The sequence below is a fragment of the Colossoma macropomum genome, unplaced genomic scaffold (genome assembly GCF_904425465.1).
Source record: "Colossoma macropomum unplaced genomic scaffold, Colossoma_macropomum, whole genome shotgun sequence".
NCBI classification, from domain to species: domain Eukaryota; kingdom Metazoa; phylum Chordata; class Actinopteri; order Characiformes; family Serrasalmidae; genus Colossoma; species Colossoma macropomum.
The window spans coordinates 15,999,816-16,020,814 of NW_023494808.1; the positions used below are offsets into that span (position 1 = coordinate 15,999,816).

At 37.5% G+C, this 20,999-nt stretch overlaps 1 long non-coding RNA gene across 1 annotated transcript in view; it reads left to right on the forward strand.

Annotated features, from left to right (window-relative positions):
- LOC118798251 overlaps positions 1–7,885 on the forward strand; it is a 54,781-nt gene extending 46,896 nt beyond the window's left edge. Inside the window, exons 2-3 of the long non-coding RNA XR_005005988.1 lie at positions 7,532–7,624; positions 7,754–7,885. This is a non-coding gene — a long non-coding RNA (uncharacterized LOC118798251). The remainder of the gene's footprint in view (positions 1–7,531; positions 7,625–7,753) is intronic.
- Positions 7,886–20,999: the final 13,114 nt, after the last annotated feature.

Below are 20,999 nucleotides of genomic sequence, written 5' to 3' on the forward strand. Positions count from 1 at the left end.
CTTTTAAGCAAGCAAGTGTATGAATAAGAATATATATAGTAGGGAACCTCCAGGGCCTGCTGATAATACATTAATTAAATTAAGTAAAAATGATTAATTGGTTAATAATTAATTTTTTTTTAATAAATAATGAATACAGTAATTTTTCATTCATTTTTATTTAACAAAATTAGGGCTCAACATCACTGCCCAGTCACCTGGGGCAAGTAAAACGTGGAGCTCGGACAGCAGAAGTGATCATGTATAATGATAATGTGTTTAAAAATGGGATAGTTCCTGTTTTGAGGGGAAAATCCTTTCAGTAAACATTTAATGAGAAAAGTGAATATTTTGCAATGCCCAATGGAATTTTTTTTTCTGTGTGGTATTTACATAGAATGTATAGTGTGGAGAATTACCACTTAATAATATCTTGCAGGTTTGTCAGACACTTCAGGGCTGCTGTGGAGATCATAGTTTGAAAATGCATCATTAGTTTGAAAATAATCATTTTTATATAGAAAATGCTTTTTTTTCTGAACATACACTGCTGTTATACTTTTGTGCACTATTAAACTCCAGGATTTCATAAAGGTGCCACATGTACATTCATGATGTCAGTTCAAAATTTTTCACTCCACAATCAGTAGCAGTAATGCATCCCACTGCCCAAACCCTCTTAGAAAAATGTAGAGACATGCTAGTGAAAAATGGAAAGACAGAGGTACGTTTTCTTTGATGTAGCAAAATACATTTCTCTGCTTTCCAGGATTAAATGGTCCTGCACAAGTGATTAGAAACATATTAGGTTTTTAATTTTTAGCCTTTAGCTCTATTCACTTCTAATAGGCATTTTTTGATATAATGAGAGAAATAGTAAGTAACAAGGCTCCCCTTAAACCAGCTCAGGCATTTAGACAGAAGTGATCTCTCCCATTGGTTAGGCCTTGAGGAATTTGACCGAAGGCCATACACGTCAGCCCAACTACCAACATTATTAGTAAGTGACAGTGGAATCAGCCAATTACATGTTGATAAAAATGGGACCAACGCCACTGGAGTATTTCAGTAAGTTATTAGAACTGGATAATATAATGATAAGGTTACAAGCATCCCTGATTAATCCAGAACTGCCAAAAAAGCAATGTGCACCTGCAATAGTTTAGTAATAGGTTTTTTTCCGGTTTCTTTACCAAGTTTTTTAAATTTATGATACAAACAGGAGGTCTATCTCTAATAGACATGGTTCCTTACTGAATATACTTCAGATTTCAGTGGTATTTTCTGGTTACTCTGTTGAACAATTCAATAAGGAACATTTCCTTAGCAATTAATGGTGTTCTGAATGTGTACACACACTCACTCTATCAAGTGGCACACAGGAAACTCCTATTCCACAGGCTGGAGTTGCACATGGCCCAACTACTCTGGGGGCAGAATTTAATAAATTAAAGGGGACAAAGACAAATTCAGTGTATCACATATGATACATTAGGTGATATTGGGTTAACAGCAAAACCAGGGAATGGGAACAGTTTGGTAATATTGAATGGGGAGATATGCTTGATCCTAAATGGCCCCATACGAAGACAGAAACAATGACTGAAAGTGCACTCAATATGAATTGCATGGCAGTGAAAGACGGCTTTGTGTTCTAAAAACTGCACAATGCTGGCAATGTTGAAAATGAAATGTGTGCAGTTTAAAAAAATGGTCCTTTTTGCAGGTCAGAACTAAACTCCTTTTGTTTCCATGTAGGTTGCACATATTTTTCTACACGTCTGGCACATGGACCACATTGTTGGCTCATGCCTTTGTATAATCACATTATCTTGATTCACACTTTAAACCATGCAGGGTCTTTGGAATAGTGCCACGATCTAGATGATGTTAAAATAAGCCATGTTTGGATTTGGAAAGAGTAATGAATCTCTCTCGTTTATAGGAATCTGAGAGCCCTGCATAGTGAGCAAGCACTGGTAGTTCATCTGCCAGCTTGTTTAGATCAGTAAATAGCTATTTAATTTGGAAACAACTCCTCCAAGAACAATAATTCTTTCAGGCTACAAGTACTTATATTTTGGTCTTCTTTGACAATTCAGCTAACTGAGCAGAAATCACAGGTGCATGTGGAGAAAAGCTGCACTAATGTTTTTCCAATGGCATTGTGAATACACACCATACACGTGATTTAAAACAACCTTTTCTGGGTTTAGTTCAAAGGGAAAAATATCCATGTTCAGAACTGTTGAGTCTAGAAGTGTTCACAAGTCAATTCATGCCTGAGTTGAGTCTCTGAGGGTCAAGTCTTAGAAGGGAATTTTAGTTTAGTTAGTGCTACACCGTAGCTGTTGTGTTTAGAAAGAGGAAATAGGCAAAACAACTGAAAACTTTTGGTAAGTCTGTAGTTAGGTAGGTGCATATGCTCGCTAGCTAGTGCAATAGCTAATTCTAAAGTTTTGTTACATTTTAAATGAAAGTGATTTGTAATTTAGAAAAAAGTTCACTAGATTAGCGGGTAAGTTCAGCTAATTTAGCTACTGCGCTAGCTAGCATAGTTTCCAGCTGAAAAAAACACCACAGACCAACATGAGGTCCTTGCTGGTCTAAGCTAGTCGCTCTGGTGCTTATCTAGCATGCAAAGAGCACTGTATCATTAATTTAGATTGTCTTTATTAGTCTATGATCTATATGTTTTTGTTTCGACCATAGCATTTTGAATGTTTGGTAGGAATGTGCCATTAGCATTCATAATAGTTCAACATAGCATTTTTTATTAATCTACACTGCTAGCATGTGTAAGCTCACAAATTGCCACTTTTTTGACTGAAGACATAAAACTCCTCCATTGTCACTGACCTAATGGCATGCTGATTTTTCTTAGCCTAGTTAAGGCTACCAGAGCTAACTACGCTAACTTAGAGATTGTTTTCTAGATTAAACCTCAAGGCTCTCAAGGACAGCATACAGGGCCATTTCATGCTATAAGTTTTCTAAGCAGTCCCTTTGGGGCCCCAAGCCACAAGGAGCCACTGTTTTTTAATATATTTTATTATTTATTAGCATTTTTTAGCTAATTAAGAAATTAAATAAAAAGAAAAATTTAAAAAAAATTGTTAACATGTGAGCGTAATAATTTATTTTCATTTCCTGATACAAAATAATATGATTAGAGTGAGTGGGAACCCCAAACAAGAAATTCAGTGGGGGCTCCCAGATGCCTTGTATATACGTTCATTGTCCAGGACCATCACATCCTGCATTGGTTACTTATCCTTACTATAGTACTATAGTTGGCCATGTGGTATAATTTCTGATCTCTTCCTTATCAGGAATGAAAGTAAACCTTTTTCCACAACTATATAAAGGACTATTTGAGAAGCACTCCTCACATCACTTTTTCCATACATTATACACTTTCTGTGTAGATGTTAAATACCTGTGTCGTAACCCTGAGCCACCGTAACTCTCTATACCCTCGTTGGCGAGACCATGATAACGACGTAAAGGCTCTCGATGTGAGAGGAGAATGTCCTGAGTCAGCAAAAGACTGGTGAGAACGAGATTCTGCAGATGGAGTGGGGGGCTTACACTAAACTGGCTGTGGTGCCCCCCCACTGCCCCTCCTTGACAGGACACACATCACACGTTTAAGTGCAGGGGCCTCCTTGAGGAATCTTAGCCTGCAGTAAAAGAGCTGAGGCACACAAAATCATCCGAACAAGGAGCTCACTGTGGTTGCAGCGTCTCATTCATAAGAACTTGGTAATGCATTGCAGGCCAGATCCATCAAATCCATGTCATATCTTATTTCACTGCCTATGCAATTAGTCATAGACAAATATACAATTGTTGCTAGTTAATTTATGTCATATGGCCTGTTAGAATGTATTGAGTGTCACAAGGGACATTGTCAGAAATGTTTCAGACACATGGAGAACTGAAGCATCAGGCCAAAATATAAAGGGTTCTTTGGAGTGATGCCACTTTTAGTTCACTAAAGAACTTTTCATCTCAGTGGTTTCAGTTGACTTCTTTGAAGCATCCAATGATCTTTTGGGAAGTTGTTGTTTTACAGCATCACTCCAAAGAGCCCTTATTAACACTTTCATGTGTCATACATATGTTGTATGTTGTAAATTTGTATGTACATAATATTCTGTAGTGCAGCACTATATCCACTTCATCAGTTTGACAGAATTGACAGTTGTATATCATTTGCATTATTTAATTCAGCAATGTTCCTACAATAGCTAGCATGCATTATGCAAACATGTCACACAACTGCTGGAAATCCCTGTGGTGTCAACCAATCCTGACCTAGACCTAGACCCTGATTTCTAGGCTAATAGATACAACCAAGCCAGCATTGGTAAAACTTTTGGTCACCAAACAGCATCTTGAAGGAAGTCTTGATTTTGACTTTATTCAACACAAAATGGATAATGGAGACAAATTTTCACCCTTTCAGTTAGAGAAAAGAAGCCAAATCCGAAGTGAGGTATCTAGATAGCCAGCTACCTTGCTAAATTTAACATTTTAGTTCTTGCTCTCCTTATCTGATGAGCCATTGAGTAATCCATTCTCTCCGTTGTGACAATGATTTGAAGATATTTAGCTTCTTAGCAGTAACGTTAGCTGTCTGCCTCGTTCACCAGCTAACGAAAGGAACAAAAATCAATACACCCCACAACAATCCACCCCATTGCAGTTGAAGTTTTTGAAGTCCTTCCACCTTCAAGATACATCCTCAGGAGGGGGATTTTCCTAGTTTTTAAACTGTAAAATCTCACTCTGCAGATGACAGCAGCACCACTGTAAGATATGAGTAAGCTTGTTTACAACAGATGTAGTGATATATTTTTATTTTGGCCAGAATATCCATTCAAGAGTGCAGCTCTGGTGCTTGTTGTGCTCTGCAAGTCAACAACATAGCCAGCATGATGATTAAATCACAATGGCTTTGGCTGAGAGTAACAAGGCCGGAACTTTAAAAAGGATAGGCCAGAGTGAAAAAGACTGACGGATGGGTGGCATAGTGAGGAGAGATAAAAAGGACAGAAAAAGAGACAGAAAGAGAGCAGGCTCCTGCTTGTGACCCAGATTGGTAGGAGATTTGATGGAGAGCGACAATGCAGGCAAACAAATGCGGAGCGGTCGCTGAAAGACAGCGAAAGATCAGAGATGAGGGAGGGAGCATGGGGGAGAAGTGCTATGATCAAACAGAAAGAGTCAGACAAGAGCAGGGGGGAAGCTGGAGGGGGTCATGGTGGGACGTGCAAGGGCGGTAAGAGGTAATGGTGAACTCTGGGGGTGAGCTGGTTGGGGGCGTGAGATTCTAAAGCGAGGGGGCATTTGAAAATGATGCATTCAGAAGCATCCCCAGCTTGGATGCCAACTAACGACACCTGCTTGAACAAAGCTGCCCCACCTCATTTTCCTAAAGGGGCTATCATAAGTGGCGGCATAGCTTCTTATGAAGTAGGTCCAAAACAGCAATCTGCGCTAATCTCTGAATAAAGACTGACCGCTTCAACCAGTTCACAAAACGGGCAAAAACTGGAAGGGAGATGTGAATGTTGTGAAGGCCAGCAGTGGTCATTCTAAAAGTGGCTGAGGTCAAAGCCTGTGGAAACTAACAACGTTTCACCAGAATTCCACATCAAACCCAGCTCCCAGGAAAGCAAACACTGACACAGATGCCTCAGCGAAGACGTAATGTTCCAAGACATGCATACATAGTCCTCGAGTTCAGTAGCCAAATAAATAATTTGTGATGGAAAGTTATACAATCACATAGAGTCCATACAAATGATTATTTATTGTATTGCTTTTGTTGTTCGACCCACTAAAAAGCAAAATGCTGTTATACTGTTAATACTGTTAAACTGGGTAGGCCTCTCAGGCCTGGTTTTAGAATGGCCTCAGGCCTGGTTTAAATCATATTTAATAAAAGACAGTTCTTGTTTCATGAGATCATTCATCAAAAAAATGTCATATTTCTTGTGGAGTCCCTCAAGGGTTAATCTTAGAGTCTTTGTTTTTCTCTCTCAAAAAAAAAAGAGCTCATATCACACCAGCATTTTGAAAGAACTGCATTGGCACTTCCTGTGTAGAGTTTCAAGTTCTTTGACTAGGTTTTAAAACTGTTTACGTTCCAACAAGTGATCTTAGATATGCAGATACAGGCCTTCCACAGATACCTTCTGTAAAACACAGAAAAGGCATGGAGATGCCTCTTTTATTATTATGCTTTTAAAATTCCACCAATTCCACCATTTATTAGGAGGTCAAAAGCTCAGGACACATTTTTACAGACATCTTTATTAGTTAAAATTCTACCTCTTTTTGAATGTATCTTTTTAATTTGTCATTGATCACATGATTTGAAATTAATACTCTTTACTATTATTTATATTATAATGTTAAAAATGATAACTTTATTTAAAGAGCACCTTTCATACCCGTGGCAGCTTATATTGCTGATGTCATTGTAAGCTATGTCAAAATTACATTACAGCATATCAACATTCAATACACAGTGAAGTATTGAAAATATAAATCATAGTAATAAACTTATTACTATGTGTTCAGCTACACATCAAAGTTTTCATCATTTTTATAGCTCACAGTAAGTCATAATGTCCTGAACCAAATCGGTGTAACCTTATTAAAGACCTGCATGCAGTTTGAGCAGGTTGGTAGAAGTTTGGGTGACTATTGGCTTCTACGCTGTTAGAAATAAATGTATTATGCAGGTATATGTTTTATCTTGGCTAATCAACTACACCTGTGGAAAGTGGAAAATATATTTTTTTTATTTTCTAAACATCTGTTTATCTGTTAGCCAATAACATGAACATAAATAAAGTCTTTCCACATCCTAGATAACCCATTGTACTATCTGCCAAACACACAAGAAAGATGCATTTATAGTCATATGCAAAATTTTGAACACCCCCATTTTTTTCCTGCAAATTTTAGTTCATTTAGTTTCTTGCCATAATAACCTTTTGCAAAGAAACAAAGAACAGTGCATTTGTGTGGCCACTAGAATCTGCAAACGCTAATACCCCTGGCTTCTGAAGCTATGTTCAGCAAGCAAAATTTGTTTTTCATCTGTTTAAGGATTTGATTGTTTACATACATTGCAAACGTGATCATTTGGTGAAATTATTGCATTGTTGTATGAGCATGACTTAGGTAAGAATAGAAACAGCCTCGTTTTATGGGATTTAGACTGTTTATACTTCAAAATAAATGGAATCAAAATGGCTTTCTATGTCTAAACAATGGCAATGTTCACTCTTTTGGAAGTTCCAGTGAAGAGAGTAAGAAGAACCGTGCCTTGACGAACCTTTAAGAAATCACAGGTCTTCCTGGAAAAGTTCTGCATAGAATCTTTAATCCAAGGCGATAGAGAACATTAACACTTTTAACTGTATTCAAAGCACTATAATAATAATGAGGTCAATTTAATAAGTTACATAGGACTAAAAGTTCCTAGGAGTTGCTCTGAGTAAACCAATTCTGTGTTTTCTCTTTCCTGGAGGACTGATTAGCCATGCAGAATTCCTGGAAGAGTCTGGCTATGGTCCATCCTGGGGCCGACACAGCGCATGAAGGGGGCTCGGTGGAGAAGATGGTATATCTTTGCTCAAGATTAAGGAATAGCAAAACAATGGAAGTTATTTATTAAGATAAGAAGAAGCTGCTGACTGAGCTTCCTTTTTAAAGCGATCTGTCCCACTTACTTCTACCTTTTGTCTTTTAGGTTAGCACATTGACCTGAACACATGGAAATAATCATCTCCATCACTGTCATTGTTTTTGACCAAGAGGAATTTGTGGAACGTTGGCTTGATCCTGCTTCTGTCATTTCATAGGTCATTTCAGTTGTGACTTGTCACTTTCCAACATGTGCAAAGCTGCGGAAATGTAAGTTTGTCAACAGCAGGAAAGAAAATGTATCGTAGAGTCGTAGATTTAAAGATGTTTTTTTTTTTTTCAAAATTTCTATACAATTCAATTGTTGAGATGTAAACAGTCATTCAGAGTGGTTTGATGTGACTCGGATTTCTTTACAGTGGTGGTAATAGGAACCAGGGGTCACAATGTCACAAACACAGCCATTTATTTTACTATCCAAAATGAGCCTAGACATATCTTCTGAGTTTTTATATGCAGTGTTAGTTCTGGATCATTGAGTTATCAGTCCCTGGGCACAAATGTTTGGTGTGCCTACCTGGCTACCTTTTTGACTAACCATGATGTTTAGCATGTTACCGCTGAGCCCACGCCCATAAAACACATGGGATAATCCAGGTCTGTGTAAGGTTGACCATGACAAAATAGTGATAAAGATTTCTTTGGGGACTATTCTGCCTTGCAAAACCCTGCATGTACGTCTCCACCATTAATGTTTTAGGCCAAAACATTCTCTCAAAATTATTCCAAGTCAATGTCGCAGGCATCAGATAGCATATTCGTAACCTTTTCATGTAATAACTTTTGGTGAGGGAGCTGTTAGAGGCATTAAACTCTTCAGACATCTGGTTCCTATCACCAACACTGTGAACAATTCTGACTCCACCTTTCTTGAGATTCTGACTAGTCATTTTCTTGAGAACTGAGCAAATCACCTTGAACCACTTAGTATGACTTTGCGTATGTCTTTCTGAAAAAGTTTCGAAAAACTGATGGAACACAGGGGGAACATATCCCTTCAGTGTTTGGAAGAGGATGAATTGTTCCCCCAGTAATTCAGTCTAAACATATCTGAAAATATGTTTAAATATGTTTAAATCATTTTGATTTTTAGAAATGATGGCTTAAATATAGAAGTTCTTTGGTTTAATTCATATTTTCTATTATGTCTTCACAAGCGTGTGAACAGACTCTGTAAACAGTCTGCATATTTCATGTTCCCTTACTGTAGCAGACCAGCTCCACTGTTCTAATGTTCAAGACTGTTAAGGATGTTTAGAAGTAAGTAAGGTTAACCAAGACTTCCTGTGAGAATGTAAGTCACTGACAGCTTGTTATCTACCGAAGGCTGTAGTTCTTCCTTGATTAAAAACACTGATGCTGTAGCCTAGTTTACTGGTGCCAGCTAGCTAGTTTAGTAAGTCTATCAGATTTGGTAATTTTTGTTAAACCTATAAAAAACCCTCTACATCTAAAGATGTACTTCTGCACCTGAGTGAGACCTGTGTACATCTTACTAGCATTGTTATGAGTCCAGTTTTAGAACGGAAAGTCCAGTTTTGAGCACCGTTGAAAATTGATAATTATCAATTTTCCTGGAAGTTATGTTGCGTGCAGCTTGCAATATGCAACTAGTTGCATGCAAGTATCGCCTAAGACTTTATTCTAAGGCAGTGTTACACAATGACACAATTATCAACTGAACACTGAGCCCCAAGTTTAAGGAGTGAAAATCTGCAATCTGGCACAAAAAGCAACAAAAATAACGACCTCAAAATTCAGCTGTGTGGAAAACGCTTGTAGGGTAAACAGTTGGCCACTGAAACTGTACTCCCAAGCACCTTCATTTGTAATCTACTCCAGGAATGATGTTTATATCTCTCACTGTGCTGTTAGGAAATAAAGTGAATGCAACTGACACACCATCTAAACACGCTGCATCTGCCTAGAGGTCATTTCACGTATTTAAAATTTAATGTGTTTTTATCTCTGGCTATAAAATACACTAAGATTGGCACATAAAGATTTGCTTAATCTCAGCACTGACATGCCTATATAATAATATGGGTTTGACTATAAACACATTTCGGTGGTGAATCAGAACTATTACAGCTAGGCCTTCAGTTCAGGCCATAAATGTCAAAAAGTGAGAAGAAATCTACCTTGACAATAATGCTAATTTCTGCTAATGCTTATGCACGTGAAGATATTTGGCCATTCTAGATTACACACAGACATTTTAAGCTTGTAACAGACAATGGCATATATTTTACCTTGTATGTAGCACTTTTACAGTGACTCAGTAAAGAGCCCTGGCATCGAGCTGCAGTTTTTTTCTCTTTCTAACAACTGACTGAAACCTGGTAAGATTACCGTGTATTCATAATCAGGGACGTGTCTTGGACTTTTAGAAAACATAAGGCCTTCCCCTTTCCCAGTAATGTGAACGGACAACATGAAAAGAAGCACAAATGATAAACAGGTGATGAAATAAGATATTAAAGATAGTCAATGCTTTAAATAGCAGATATACCACAGTTCAAACGAGAACCTGTGACAAAACAAATTCATATAAAGAAAGAAGCATTTCCAGTGGTTTAGTGATGAATCTAGGGTATGATGCCAGTATTGAATGAACCCCATAATGAGTGCCAACCTGTGTAAAATGTAAACAAATTTAAATAAAAACAAAATGCAATAATTTGCAAATGTCATAGACCCATATTTTTTCTCAATAGAACATAGAACACATATCAGATGTTGAAAGTGAGACATTTTACCATTTCATGATAAATATAAACTCATTTAGAACTTGATGGCAGCAACACATCTTAAAAAAGTTAGGACAGGGCCATGTCTACCATTGTGTAGCATCCCCTCCTTTTTTAACAACAGTCTGTAAACATTTAGGAAGTGAGGAGACTAATAGCTGGACTTTTGGGAGAGGAATCTTATGCCTTTCTTGACTGAATTCTAGCTGCTCAACAGTCCTGGGTCTTCTATGCTGGATTTTTCATTGCATGATGTGCCAAATGTTTTCTATTGGTAAAAGGTCTGGACTGCAGGTAGGCCATTTCAGCACCTGGACTCTTCTCCCGTGAAGCCATGCTGTTGTGATGGATGCTGTATGTGGTTTAGCATTGTCTTGCTGAAATATGTAAGGCCTTCTCTGAAAGAGACATTGTCTGGATGGGAGCATATATTGTTCTAAAACCTCTATATACTGTTCTGCATTAATAGTGCCTTTCCAGATGTATAAGCTGCTCACACCATAGGTACTAATGCAATCACCTACCATCAAAGATGCAAGCTTTTGAACTGTGCACTGATAACAAGCTGGATGGTCCCTCTCCTCTTGAGTCCACAGGACATGGTATCCGTGGTTTCCAAAAAGAATTTCAAATTTTGACCACAGAACAGTTTTCCACTTTTCCTCAGTCCATTTTAAATGAGTTTTGGTCCAGAGAAGATGGCAGCGTTTCTGTATCATGTTGACATATGGCTTATTCTTTGCATCATGCAGCTTTAAATTGCATTTGTGGATTGCATGGCGAACTGTGTTCACAGACAACGATTTCTGGAAGTGTTCCTGAGCCCATGCAGTGATTTCCAGTACAGAATCATGCCTGTTTTCAATGCAGTGCTGCCTGAGGGCCCAAAGATCACGAGCATCCAATATTGACCATTCTCTGAAACTTTTGATGATATTATGTACTGTAGATGGTGGGATATCCAAAGTCTTCAATTTCTGAAATTGTTCCACAATTTTTAGACACAATTTTTCACAGATTGGTGAATCTCTGCCTATCTCTGCTTCTGAGAGACTCTGCCTCTCTAAAATGCTCTTTTTATACCTAGTCATGTGAGTTAGTTGCAAATTGCTCCTCCAGCTGTAGATCATCGTCATAAATACTCACAGTACTTCCACCCCAGCCATTTAGACAAGGTTTACACACATAATTACACCCTAGGAGGGTATTCATTTAAAGCTAAGTACTCCTCGGATCTTAAGTAGATCAAAAATGTGTTTAGATCAAGGGTGATGGCAGTGGAAAAGAATAAAATGCTGTACTTATAAACAAATTAGATTCTTAAAGGCAATTTTTGAGGATTTTCCCACAGTATGAATGGGGGAACCTCAAGGAAACTGGTGGATAATGTTAGATATTAGATTACCCAGCATTTTTAAATGTGCATCTTCAAAATATGCCTTATGATTTTTACCAATAAATGTGTGATTCTAGTGCATTTTCTGTATTCAAAACGATACAAGACATTTTCCCGTTAGAGTCAAAAACTGAAAGCTGAAAGACTTTTCCTTCAAAACTTGACTTTTCTTTCAATCAGAGTCTCTTTCCATTTTACTAAAGCTGGAAGAGCAAAAATATGTCTGCAGGTTTCCATGTCTGCATGTTTCCTGCCAGGAACAGTTTTTTTGATTGATTATTACAAATAAATCAGTTTAATCTCAACTTAAACCTCAGACTTTAAACATATTTATATTTCTTGCATAGAGGAGGAAAAAAGTTGATTAAGAGCAGTCTGGAAAAAAGAACATATATATATATATATATAAGAAGATAACTGAATTGGTTTATAAACTAAGAGGTTTAGCCATTTTCTAATAGCAGCACCATAAATGTTAATAAATTAATTGCAACTACCAAACAAGCCTTTCATTAAGTAATATGTCAAAAAAAAAAATGAAAACACTGGCCATCAGGAGGACCAGGGGGGCCACTATACGAGAGAGAAATGCATGATCGTTTCTAATGTAGTCCTATATAAAATGAATGAAGACTGCCTAGGACAAACAAAAGTAACAGGTGAATACAGGAGTGCACATATCTACATCACATATCACATCACTGCATTCTCAGTGTGTGGCCATCAGCCGCCGCCCCCAGAAGAAAGCATAATGATAACCAGGAAAGTTAAGTTGTAAAAGGCTAGCTAGAAGGATATGGAGAAACCTCCAAACAGCTTAAAGGGGAGGCAGTGGGTGCATGATAAAAAACAGAAAGTTACTTAAACAATAAACAAACAGATGAAGAATTGGAAGTACATGATTTGTTTGCATATTAGAGCGAGGAACCGCAGGGCCAAAGTGCAGAAGTCCTCAGCATACTTCTTCCAGACACAATATTCGCTTGGCTTTGGTGAAAAATTGGATGTAATTGCGGAGAAAAGCAACAGCCACAGATGTCGCATGTAGGCTTTGCTCACCGTTTCGCGCACAGTACAGCTGGGTAAACTCAGCGAATGAAGTGACTGGTCTGTAAAAACAACAACAAAGATGGACGTGAAGTTCCGTTTCGCAAGAAGTATGCTGAACGCTTCGGCTGACACACCGGTAGTTCACTGTAAAACTTGTAATTGTTAAATAAACACTGAATCTTTCCTAAATGTGAGATGTTAAGTCTGCTAGTACAAACAAGTAGTAAGCACCAAAACGTGCATTCCACCTTAAATGGTACAGCATTCTGACTTGCACTTCACCATAGCAACAACCAAAGATTATATATAAGACAAATCCTCTCTGCTAGAACTGTGATAGAATAGCTTATCGTCATAAAATGTCATAGTGCCTCCTGCAGTAGCGGAGTGTACATGGCAGGCAAAACGAAACCGCAGAAAGTATGCAAGCTTGTAAGCTCGTAAGCACTTTCAGTTTCGCGCATTCTTTGCGAACTTTGCTTTGCAAGAACTTTGCTGAGCACTTAAGTTAGCCTGTTCATTCAGTCTACTTGTACACTAAGGCTACGGAAGACTAGCTTAATGGTAATATACTAACACACACTGGCTAATTAACTACCAGTACTCTAGCATTTACTCTAGTTCTCTGCCAAGCTACAGCGTCTGTGACATTTTCACACTCATGTATTTTAGAGAGATAAACCATGTTTACTGTTGTTTGAAAATATGCATACACCCACTGTAGCTATGATAACACGCTTAGTGGGTTCAGTGATGGGGGTTCACGGGTCGTGTTTTTTGTGGGTTGTGTTAGCACGAGGTCACTGTGGTTGTAGTGGGCTGGTCTGGACAAAAGTCTGGGGCTGAATTTAGTTCCCAGTCCAGCCCTGGTTTAAATACTTACTCAGGCAGTAATGCTAATACTTTAGGCTGCCTTGGGAGAAAGTCAGAACACTACTCTTGATTTTCTGTGAAATATGATTAGACTGTCTCTCTAAATAAGAGCGTTAAGGTTGCCTCTTTTCCCTTGAGCCCCCACCCAATAAAATGTCTATGCATAGGCCTGGCTATGGTACTTGCATCTCAGCTGGTGTCTCATTGAGCCTATTTGATTTGTGAAATTTGAAGGGTGTTGCTTTTATGCAATAGCATTTCATGCAGTAGCCTTGATTTATGACTGTGCTGCTGAGTCATTACTCAGTGGATGCACATGAGAGTTATGGGTAATATCTCTGCCGGAGGCCCAGCCCATCTCTAGGCCGCTCTAGACAGGAATCTTCACTGTCAAGCAGGGTGAATAATCTTTAGTTCCCACAGACTAAACAACCCAAGTTAAGCAGAGGTGGGAAACACTTGTACTTTGTTGGTCTACTTTCTTTTTCAGGAGATTCTTATATTGCTTCAGTATTATTACAGTTCCAGGAGGAAAAAAACATAATTTTTGCTTCTTACATTTTCAATTACACCTTACAGTACTTTGTAGAAATATTACAGTACTTGTTAGAAATTTTAAAGACCAGGTGATCTATCTATCTATCTATCTATCTATCTATCTATCTATCTATCTAAAAGTACAATCCCATTTCCAAAAAAGTTGGGATGCTGTCTAAAACATAAATATAAACAAAATGCAATGATGTGCAAAGCATTTAAACCCTATGTTTCATTTAAAATAGTACAAAGACAACATATCAAATGTTGAAACTGAGAAATTGTATTGTTTTTGAAAATATTTGCCCATTTTGAATTTGATGCCAACAACACATTCCAAAAAAGTTGGGACAGCGACAACAAAATGCTGGTGAAAATTGTGTAATGCCTAAAAAAATACCTGGCAATTGATTAGCAACAGGTCACTAACATGATAGGGTATGAAAACGCATCCCAGAAAGAATAAGTCTTTCAGAGGTAAAGATGGGGAGGGGTTCACCACTCTGTGAAAGACTTCACAATCAAATTTCTCAATGTAAAATAGCAAAGAAACTTTTCATCATCTACAGTACATAATATCATTAAAAGATTCAGAGAATCTGGAAATCACTGTATGCAAGGGGCAAGACCAAAAAATAGTATTTGCTGGTCATGATCTTTGGGCCCTCAGGCAGCACTGCAGTAAAAACAGACATGATTCTGTTGTAGAAATCACTGCATGGGCTGAGGAACACTTCCGAAAACCACTGTCTGTGAAAACTGTTCGTTGCTGCATCCACAAATGCGAGTTAAAACTCTAAAACACATAGAAGAAATATATAAACAGGTTCCAGAAATGCTGCCACCTTCTCTGGGCCTGAGCTTATTTAAAATGGACTGAAGGGAAGTGGAAAAGTGTCTTATGGTCTGACAAATCATCGACACTGCATCTCCTAAAGACCACTAAACTGGCCTGCCTGCAGTCCAGACCTGTCATCCGCTGAAAACATTTGGTGCATTATAAAATGAAAAATATGACAAAGGACACCCCAAACTGTTGAGCACCTGAAATCCTATATCAAACAAGAATGGGAAAATTTCACTTTCAAAACTACAGCAGTTGGTCTCCTCAGTTTCCAAACGCTTACAGAGTGTTGTTAAAATAAGAGGTGATGAAACACAGTGGTAAACATGCCCCCATCCCAACTTTTTTGGAATGTGTTGTTGGCATCAAATTCAAAATGGGCATATATTTTTCAAAAAACAATTAAATTTCTCAGTTTCAACATTTGATAAGTTGTCTTTGTAGTATTTACCTTTAAAAATATGATTTACATGATTTGCATATCATTGCATTCTATTTTTATCTACATTCTGCACAGCATCCCAACTGTTTTGGAAATGGGGTTATAAATTTAAATGTAAATACTTTTAACTTGCTTTCACTCAAGTATGTTTTGGCTCCATACTTCCACTTTTAACTGAGTGAGATTTTGACAAGTACTCATACTTTCTTTAAGTGTTTTACCTTTTCCACACCTGCATGTAACACAGGCAATTTTATGGAAGCCCATTGCTGCCATTTTTCTGGCAGTATTATATTAAAACATTGGCTTAGTGTCTCAAAATAATTTTGTTAATATAATCGAAATAATTACTTTTTTTCTCAATGATCATGATCATCGCATAATGACTTATTTAATATTAGTTTGTTATCTCATTTTCTTGAAATGTTGACATAACATTCAAAATAATGACTTTACCATTTACTTGAAATTTTGGCTTAGTATATTGAAATAATGACATAACAATGCTACATCTTTTTGAAATATTGTCCTTAAATATAAGGCTTAAATATAATGGCTTATTTAACAAGTCAGTATTACGAGATACTAAGTCACTATTCAAAAACAAGTCATTATTTTGAGATGGTAAGTCAACATTCTGAGAAAGTAAGTCATTATTTTTGGGAGCCTAAGTCAATATTTTGAAACCTAAATGTTTTTCTCCTCTACTGTCTCAGAATAGGCTCCCATACAAACGCTAACTCAATAATGTAGAAATGATAGGACAACTACTTCAAACTGTGCAGACAAGCTTTCAGGTTTTTGGCTTCTTTCATCATGAAAGAAACTGAAAATGCATGAGAATTAATTAATTGAATCCACCAGCACAGAATAATATATTTTTTGCTTAATATCTTGATTTTGTCACAAGTAAAAAAAGTCCAGCAAGGTAGAAGAAAATAAGTTACAGCTGAAGGTTACTGCATTTGTCACCCAACACCAGGTCTGCTTTCAACACCCAAATGAGGGATATGTCGATGAAATCTGGTGAGAAGCTGGCTATGGAACACAGTGTGCTGGTCTTACCTTTCACAAGATAAATGAATGTTAAACAGCACATGTGGTGAGTAATGATTTTGTTGCATTTGGATTTTATAGTCATGATTGTTTTTAACTATGGCTGTATTTATCCAGACATTAAAACTGAAAGGTAGTAATCACACACTAATAAGCACTGCAGGTGTGTAAAGTAACTGGTTTATTCTCATATGTTCCATCATAAACAGACCTAATTACACTCTTAAAACTGTGTTTTGTTTGAAAAAAATCACCTCAGGACTTCTCTACTCTAATGCAGAATCCATAACTGAATGCACTCTTCCTGAAAAACTGATCAAATGGATTGTGTAAAGGTTGAGTTAAAATAGGTCAGTAAGCACAAATGATGTGGTTTTTTTAACTTAAAAATGAAAATGACCAAGTGTTTTTTTTGTCTGAATGAGGTCAAGGTGGAGCAAAGTGGAGCCATTGCAGGCATCGTCATGACAGAAACAAGCCATTTATCCATAAAACCCTGTCAGTGGATATAAGGAAGTTCACCATTTGGTTAGCAGATTGGGCCACTTGAAAGAACCCAATGCACTGTCATTTTTTCCACAAAGACATGACCCGTACCGTGCAGATGGCTCCTACAGTGCACCCAAAGTCAAGTGAACTCAGAGACCTGTCGCATTTGTAAGTGCTTCTTCAAGGCCTTTATGCTGAGGACACACAGTGAAAATAACCTTTGAAGATGTGGTTCAAATCCAGTGCTGACTTTGCAGACATAAAAAGGGGTCCTTAGGTAGGGGGCATGTGCACGACTGCACACTCATACTTTCACAACATATTGGCTCCAGGAAACTGTATTAAGTAACAAGAGGCTCAAGTCCCCATCTCTCTGAGACTCGTAAAATAAAAAAAAATAATAAAAAATAAAAAATAAAAAAAACACACACAAACAAACTGATTATATTAGGGAGCAACACTTATATTTATACACTTATATATATTATATGTTGGGTCTAAAATGAATTATTATTGAAGGTGAGAATCTACAGGTCAATAGGGTTTAAAAAAAAAAAAACACAAATACATTCATTTTTGCCATTTGATTATTTTGAAGATCCACTGTAGAAGATCTACAGATACTTAAATTATTTACAAACTTTCTTGTGATACATAGTTGATTATAAAGAAAATTATGGTTAGGGTTAAAAGTAGGTGTGCCTTTTTTTTTGCTGAAGTTAAGGTTGATGCTAAGTTTAGTAGATGATGTAATTAAATCTGTCACGCTCAACTTCAAGTTAGATATTTAGTTGAATTAATTGAACCCTTGCAATGAAAAACAGTGTATGCAACATTTTTTTGTAAAACTCATAGCATGGTATGGAATTGTTTGATGCCCTGTATTTAAAAAAAGGGGTCACTAAAACATAACTAAAGCATATGTGGGCTTTTAATGTAAAATATTTTGCAAAATAAAACACAAAACACAAACAGATAATATACATATCGCATATTGCACTGCACTTGTTTATACCCCCATGCATATTGCACAACTATTAACATATGTTATCCTTTACAGTGTATGGTCACTCAGTTCATCCACTGGACGTGACATGCACCGCTGCATTGTCACCTGCATAATATTTATGCGATTTTACTTATTCTGACACTGCACATTATATTTTACAGTTGTTTGAGAATATTTTATCATATATCACATATCTATCTATCTATCTATCTATCTATCTATCTATATATCTATCAAAAGCATTTACAGTGGACAAAATAAAGTGTTACCAGTTACTGATGTCCACATATTTCTGGCATGCAAATGAGACATCAACTACTTAGTTGTGCAAAAAAACTTAAAATAGGGTTTTGCTGATGCTAGAACGAAAAATTAGTATTTCATTGTGAAGACACTTTCATTACTTTTAGTCTGATTGACAGAACTGAAGCACTACATGGAATCATGGAATTTGCCTCGCAAGTATGCTAGCTAGTGGAAAAGCTGTCAGTATCTAAAGTTGTCAGTTAATCTAGCTGAAGTTTGAGTAAATTGAAGACCAAGTTCTATTAACATTTTCTAAAACTTCAAGTGGATTATGCTAGCTAGCTGGCATACTTGCTAGTTAATCCACAGACTTGCCAACTTGTTTTAGTGCATTTAGTGATTCAGTTTTGTCCTTTGACAAAAGGACGAAGGTTTTTCTATAGTGAAAGGCTCATTATATGAAGCTGTGTCAAACTTTTTTTTTTTTGTACAATGCAATGCTAGCAGCTAATACTGAGACTAAGCTAAAATTCCCCACTACTTTGACAAATTTCATATTTACACTACTCAAAAGTTTGGGGACACTAGCTGTTTCAATAAGCATGCTCTCTTTGTCAGTGTAACATGTTAAGGAGAACGGTATCTAGACCAAAAAAAACACTACCCTTGGTAAAACACCACACCCCCACACATTTCATCTCCTTGTTGTGATGTCAGCCCTCATTAGCACTCAAACCTTTTAGGTGTCGAAACCACCTTCAGGCTAAAGATGTTTCAATATGTTCTTTAGTTTGGAAAGAACTGCTGTCCAGTCGTTCTTTGGCAACACTTCATATCAAGGAAGACACTTTGATGAACATGAAGCAGGAGATATGCACATCTTCATGCATTGCATCCTCTAAACCTGTAGTCCTCATCTACAAGCCACAGGCTCCTGACTGAAGATTCGGAGAGCTTTTCTCTTTCACAAAACATCTGCAGCAAAATAAACAAGGTTTCAAGATGCAAATCACAGGCCTGGCTCAGGATCCGACCGCCCCGAGAAAATAATGAGTAGAAGAGCCCATCACTTTTTCCATCCATACGAGACTGATTAATTTTTATGAAGATTTTTTCGTTTTTCCTCCCCCTGTTCAGACCGGACCGACAGATGGAATAGATTCATTTATCACTTCCGTGTATGTTGGAGGAGAAGACTTTGGCACAGTTCTTAATGTCCTCATTTCAAACGTGTGAGATCCTGGCATGCTGACAACACCTGAGGTGTTGGCAATTTGAGTTGCAGACTTTTGAGATATTAAACAAGCTGGTACAAGCTGGATGTTAATTATTCTGGTGGAGCTTCAGGTGTTACCTGACAATCAGCCATGCCAGAGTGATAGAGCTGCACGTTTTCAGACTTTTTAATTGGCCATCCTTTCAGTAATAGAACTCTTGATATCACTTTTACCTTGACTTGCACAACCAGCCCATCATTTCTGATGGTGTTGTATCAAATAGAAGATTACAAAGAGCTCAATTCTTCCCCAGCATCTAATCTGTCATTTGCTATGTTCTCCATTTCATGTAATAAACACCAGGCTTGAAGATCAAACCTGGGTTGGGAGAGGAACTAGGCCATGGAATGAGTAATGCATGGTAGTAATGAGTACTAAACATACAACAAATTTAAAGTCCAAATGAACATGAACTTTAAGTCAACAGTGGAGGTAACTCTGGTTTGCTGTAGACCTGGAAAACACTTCAAAGACTGGAGGAGAAGTAGAAGGGCATTTAAAACCGTGAACAGAGAAGGGGAGAGTTAATTGAGAGCACATCATTTCCAGATGGGCTCGCAAAAAAGACCTGAGCCAGAAGATGATTAAACTGCTAAGAGAGGTGGAAGCCCTGTGCAATTAAGCCAGATAGCTGCCATATGCAAGGGGACACAGATGCGAGTCATCTAGGTTTAATTCCAACTTTCTACCCTTTCTTTCCACCAGACCATCCATAGTAGCTCTATAATAGAGTACTGCCTTGTGCTATATCTGAATACACTGTTTACAGTGAAGGAGAGCTTGTGAAGACAGAGGAGAAGAGGCAGGATGATGTTACATTAGCCTCTTTCTGCAGGCCCTGTAGTGGCCTTTCCAATGGCGGGATGACACTGTTGGCTGTCTGTGTGTGTGAAATGTTGTGACTCTGTGTTGAGCTGTTAGTAAGCAATGAGGGTTGAGAATCCCCTGCTGTGAAAATAGTTCAAACCTCTCCACAAAGACAGCCATGTCAAGACAAACTAGACAGCAAAACTGCAGCTTTTTTAAATAAAAAAATCATGCGCAACTGCCACAAGAAAAAAAAAGCATTTAAACACAATATAAACATTTGAATAACTGTTGACTGGCTCGCTCACCTACGAACAAGAAACTCCAATGTGCGTACAGTTTTGTAAATCATACATATTGCTATCACACTAAAAAAAAGGCATACCAAAAGTTACCACCACATCCAAACAGTTGTTCAGGACTGAATTTAAAAGTTGAAGTTGAATATGTACAAAATCATCATTGATACGGTACTTTCTATTATACCTTATAATAAAATTCAACTTCGAAATGTGA